At 37.4% G+C, this 5,888-nt stretch overlaps 1 long non-coding RNA gene across 1 annotated transcript; it reads left to right on the plus strand.

Annotated features, from left to right (window-relative positions):
• The first annotated feature begins 1,649 nt into the window (after nt 1–1,649).
• LOC144241518 (uncharacterized) lies at nt 1,650–5,679 on the plus strand. The gene is made up of 3 exons (XR_013338102.1): nt 1,650–1,775; nt 3,020–3,130; nt 4,256–5,679. It is a non-coding gene; the product is annotated as an uncharacterized LOC144241518 (long non-coding RNA).
• The last annotated feature ends 209 nt before the right edge of the window (nt 5,680–5,888 follow it).

Genomic DNA, 5,888 nt, shown 5'->3' on the forward strand with positions numbered 1-5,888 from the left:
ATAATAAAAAGTCTTCTGAGCAATACTTACAGATGTTGGCCAAAAACAATCAAGGCAGAAAAGATGATCCATCATGTTCACTTGTTTAAAAAATCTAAATCCAGGGGCACCTGGGTGGCTCAGTCAATTAAGCAACGACTTTGGCTCAGGCCATTATGTCATGGCCCATGGATTCAGGCCCTGCATTGGGCTCTGTGCTGACAGCTCAGCTCCTAGAGCCTGCTTCAAATTCTGTCTCTGTCTGCCTCTCCCCCACTCATACTTTGTATCTCTCTCTCTCTCTCTCAAAAAAAATAAATAAAAAGAAACATTAAAAAAATCTGAAATTTGATTATGGTTAGTCATTACAACAGAAGCACACAAACAAATGAAAACCTCCTCATGTATTGTGTTCTTATAATGTACCGGTAAAGAATATTCTGCTTACATTAATCATTATAATGGTAATAATTAGGAATTCTGGACCTTGCTTCTGAAAGAAATACTTTCCCAGAGAAAGGATTTTTACCATGCTATCACATTGATTTAAAATCACTGAATTAAGGCCACTGATTTATAGGTCAAGCCATATTTGAATGACTTAGAATAACATTTCTCTTCTTTGATACCAGAATTGAATGCAAAGTGTGTAAGGCCCTTATGTTGATCTTATGTTAAAAGACATGTAATATAGCTACTGCAATTCCAGTAGGATTCCTCTGTTTTTTTATTTTGACAGCATAACACTACACCCATGGGAGCTGAGCTTTTCAGGTGTTAAAGAGGATTTGTTATAAGAAAATGATTATAATAGGATTTAATGTAATTGGAAGTCAAGGTACAGTAGCCATACAGTGTATCAGCGAGTGTTAAAACTTGCAGTGAGGGTGGAGTGCCTTTTGCTAAGTAAACAACAAAAGTGGAGAGAGAAGAAAATATTCTCTGCACAACAGGATCTACAAGGTTGGCCAACCTGATAAGCCTGCCCCACCACAGTGGGAAGCGAATTCGCAGGTGCTGCAGCACTTTCCTGGCAAGAGGGGCTGTGAATAGCTCCCACCTTCCCGTCCCACAAGAATGTTTTGAAAACAAGTTATATAATAATCTGAATTCTTCTCTAGAACTTGACAGGCAATAAACATAGGCCCTCTGAAGCTGCAGGAGGGAAAAACCCATCCCTTAGTCATTGTCCTGTCCCTTCCAGTCCCAGACACGAGTGTCACTGTAAGTCCCATCACACCTTTGCTAGGTTCACTGATACAGGTGGACACGCACACACGTGCACACACATGCACACCAGGCAAGAACTGTCTTTCCATGTTTTCATTTCTTTTCTCGACAATGTCATTCTCTTTCCAATAGCAATGGGTTTATCAAACATTGGAAGGCTTTTCTGTGGAGATAGTCTCATGAAGAATGCACATATGCTAACCACTCAGGTATCATAAATAATAAGCCCTCAAGATCAGAACTGGGTGGCAGCAAGCAGAAGTTGGAGAGTAACAACTGACGGCTGGTCTCCTCTCATACCTTTATAGGGCTTTTTTCTTCCCCCATATTTGCTTTCTGGCCATTTCAGGATGTCATTAGGCAACTCGGTCATAGTGCCTATGTCGCTAGGCAACCTAAGTCATTGTTATGACCTATGATTCTGTACGTGGGCAGAAGCAGGACCTGAAGTGTAAGACCATGTTCATCTCAGACAAACAGCTGGAGAACATTCTTTCTAATCATTACTGCTACTTCTTTCCTGCTGTGGCATCCCATAATAGCCTTTGGAGAAGACAGACATTAGGGTAGACAAGACCAGGAACTTTCTTTCTTTTTTTTTTTTTTTTTACCCTCAACAATTAAAATTCTTTTAATGTTTATTTATTTTTGAGAGAGAGAGAGAGAGATGGAGATTGAGTTGGGGAGGGGCAGAGAGGGAGACACAGAACCTGAAGTACAATCCAGGCTCTGAGCTATCCAAGTTGGGTTGGAGCTCACAAGCTATGAGATCATAACCTGAGCCGAAGTTGGACGCTTCACCTACTGAGCCAACCAGGCACTCCAAATCCTTTTAAAAAGAGGTGGGGTATAAATAAATGGAATACAAATGGAACTCCTACATAATTGTCTCCAAATTGGTGAAGTAGACATTCTAATGCCACAAAACTTGTTCCCTCTGTTTTCTTCTAGGAGTTTTATAGTTTTAGGTCTTATATTTAGATCTTTAGTCCATTTTCGGTTAATTTTTGTATTATACTATAAGAATTCATCTTAATTCTTTTGCATGTGGATATATACAGCTTTCCCAGAATCATTTGTTGAAGAAATTATTTTTTTTTCCCAACTGTGTATTCTTGACACCTTTGTTGAAGATCAGTTGACCATATATGTGGGGGTTTTCTGGGCTTTCTATTCTGTTCTATTAAGACCAGGAACTTTCTATCATTGCTTTAGCATTAATTTGTATATTGTATTTCTCAAGCATGAAATTCATTTACAAAATGACACATGACAGCAAATTGACATATGGACTTGAGTCCAGTGTTTTGAGGTGTTCTTTCTTCACACCAAGTGCATTTCTATCTGTATTCCCAATAAATAGAAATGTAAGCATCCGATATTATGCCTTAAATATGAAGGTATATTTTTTTCTTCTAATTGTTGTTGCCTCGAAATCATGCAGAGTTATTTCAGAAGACTCATATCACACTTAAGGAATTTTCTCTCCTCCCTTTTCCTTGATTCTTGGTATTTTTACATTTGTCACCAATATTTGCTGTCTTTTCTCCTCTGTAGGGCTTCCCTTCAATTCCAATGCTAGCCAATGCTCTAGACTCACCAAGATAAAAGACAATCATGAAAAACAACCTAAAATGTGAAAAAATGCAAACATCACAAGTCAGCCCACATTGGACAACATCTATATGTATATATGCATGACTTTAAGTTATATTTGGCATTTTGAAAATGTTTTTATACTTACATATGAATGTATGTTTCATTGATTTGTGAATTAATATTTTACCCCACATGATGATGTCATTCTAAGAACAATGTATTCAAAGGAACTATAAAGCCACTGTATTTAGGACTGCTTACCTCCCAGGCTGATGACAGAATACCACATTAAAGCAAAGTCGTTGTTACCTCTCTGAACCAGGTAATCAACTAATTACATGTTTTGATTCTAATACCTCCCTCTTTTAAAATTTTCACTTATTCTGTTGGGCTAGAGTAAACCATGTAGTGCCAATGTCCATAAGTAATAAATGTTAAGGTATGCCACCAGCAAAACCAATTTGTATGACATGACATAGAAATCCAAATATTTACTGTACTTTCATTATAAACGTCCCTGTTGTTTGTTACATCTCTTCCATTTGAACACATTTCTTTCATTCCAAGCCTGCTTCCCCATGCCCCATATAGGATTATTCTACTTTAAACACAAATGTGACTTCCACGTCAGAATCCTTAATAAAGAAGTTCTGTCATAAACCATTTGTTCCTTTGATCACTGTTCTGTGTTCTTTCATGCTTCATGAACTTTAACCTCAGTTAATTTTGTTTTGTTCCTTTTGCACATTCTCAGTGCTAAGAATTCTTACCAGCCAGTTCTCCTATCATGACAGCCCACCAATGAGCATCTGCCAAATACCCTCCTCTTCCTTCACCCTGTCCAGGAAAGCTCCCTCTTCTGAGAAATGTAGTCAGATCCAAAATCAACTTGACTTTGTTGTTTTGCATTTTAAAACAATTCCTACCTGGAATTATAGTATGCATTTTAAGGTCCAAATTTAAAAATAAGCATGCTAGTGGTGTTATATTTGTGAAGATCTAGCATCATAATAATTTAAAAAATATTCAAGACACCCTCCTTTTGTTCACAAGTAGAATTACTTGTCCTTTACCCTCTGTGAACTTAAGCATAACCATGTGGTTTGTATCAGCCAGTGAAATGATTAAGAGACAAGGGGTAATTCTTGTTTCTCTCCTCTAGTGGTATTAGGACCCCTGAGTATAGACAGAGCTCCCATGAGCCTGGATCCCTTGGTGATTATGATGAGCAAAGCCCCCACCAACTTGCACTGACTTTTAGCAAAAGTTCATCTTTGGGATTATTTATTGCCACAGCAAAGCCCATAGCGTTCTGACTAACATATAGATAGTAATTTGTCCTTTCCCTCAGTGTCACAGCAAGGCTCACCTTCTTCATAATAATAATGCTGTGTATTTCAAAACTTTAACCATGTTTTATCACTCATTTTCAAAGTTTTCTTTTTAGGTTACCATCTTTAAGTCTCAGATGGAAAGCCCAACACATAAAAAGGAAAATGATTCCATCATTTCTAAAAGCAATCATTTCTGAAGGCGGAATTAGAACAGATCTGATGTCTGGCCAGTGCTCTCTCCTCCAAACCAGAAATTACGAAGAAATCCAGGCTACAATCCAGTTAAAGGCATAGTCATAGAGGCACAGATGATTAAAGCTGGAAGAACTTCAGCGCCCATCTTATTCAGGCACCTTGTTTTAAGAGGAAGATCCTGAGACCCAGTGGGTTTAAAAGAGTATCTTGGCTAACATCACACACCACCTAGTTAGAGATTGGGGGGTGCAAAAACTCAGATCCATTTGCAAGTATTTCTCTTTGATAATATAAGTGCCCTGAATTGAAAGGAAACTTCTTGAGTATTCCAAGAACACATTTGCATAGTCTCAGTTATTGGATTAAGAAATTTAATCCATAATCTTTGACTGTATCTTTTAGATATGCATTATGGTTACAAAAAAAGTTTTGCCTGGGAAACTGGATAACCATGTGCAAGAAAACAAAATTGGACCCCTATTTTACACCACTACAAAAATTAACTTGAAATGGGTTAAAGATTTAAGTATAAGACCTGAAACCATAGAATCCCTAGAAGAAAATGCAGGAAAAAAGCTCCTTGACATAGGTATTAGCAATGGCTTTTTTAGATATATTTGCAAACTGTATATCTCAAAAGGAGTTAACATCAAAAATATATAAAGAACCTATACAACTCAACAGTAAAAACAAACAAACAATCCAATTAAAAAGCAGGCATAGGAACTGGATAGACATTTTTATGAGGTACACATAATGATATGCAAATCAAAAGCACAATGGGTTATCAACTCAACCTATTAGAATGACTGTCATCAAAATAACAAGAGACCACAAGTATTGGTGAGGATGTGGAGTGCACTCGTGCTCTGTTGGTGGGAATGCAAACCGGTGCAGCCACCGTGGAAAAACAGTATGGAGGCTCCTCAAAACATTAAAAGTAGAACTATCGTATGATTCATTTTTGCAATCCCTTTTTTGTGTATACATCCAAGTAAATGAAAACAGGGTATCATGGTGATAACTGCATCCCCATGTTACCTGAAGCATCACTCTCAAGAGCCAACATATGGAAACAACCTAAATGTCCATCAGTGGATGAATGGATAAAAAAGATATAATATACATACACAATGGAATAGTATTCAGCCATGAGAGAAAAGGAAATCCTGCCATTTGCAACGACATTAAATGGAACTTGAGAACATTATGCTGAGTGAAATAAGCCAGGCAGAGAAAGCCATACTGCATGGTATGAATGATATGTAGGATCTTTAAAAAGCCAGACTTGGATAAACAGAGTAGAATCGTAGTTTTCAGGTCCTGGTGAGTAGGTAGAGGAAGTGGGGAGATGTTGGTCGTTGAATACAAACTTTCAGTTAGAAGATGAATAAGTTGTGGAGATTTAATGCACAGCATTGTGACTACAGATAATAGTATTGTACTATGTGATTAAAAGTTGTTAAGAAGTAGATATTAAGTAGTTTCACCACACACACACACAAAGAAATGGGAATTATGTGATGTGATAGTGGTGTTAACTTACACTAC

This window comes from Crocuta crocuta, unplaced genomic scaffold, assembly GCF_008692635.1.
Source record: "Crocuta crocuta isolate KB4526 unplaced genomic scaffold, BGI_CrCroc_1.0 scaffold25, whole genome shotgun sequence".
Lineage (NCBI taxonomy): Eukaryota > Metazoa > Chordata > Mammalia > Carnivora > Hyaenidae > Crocuta > Crocuta crocuta.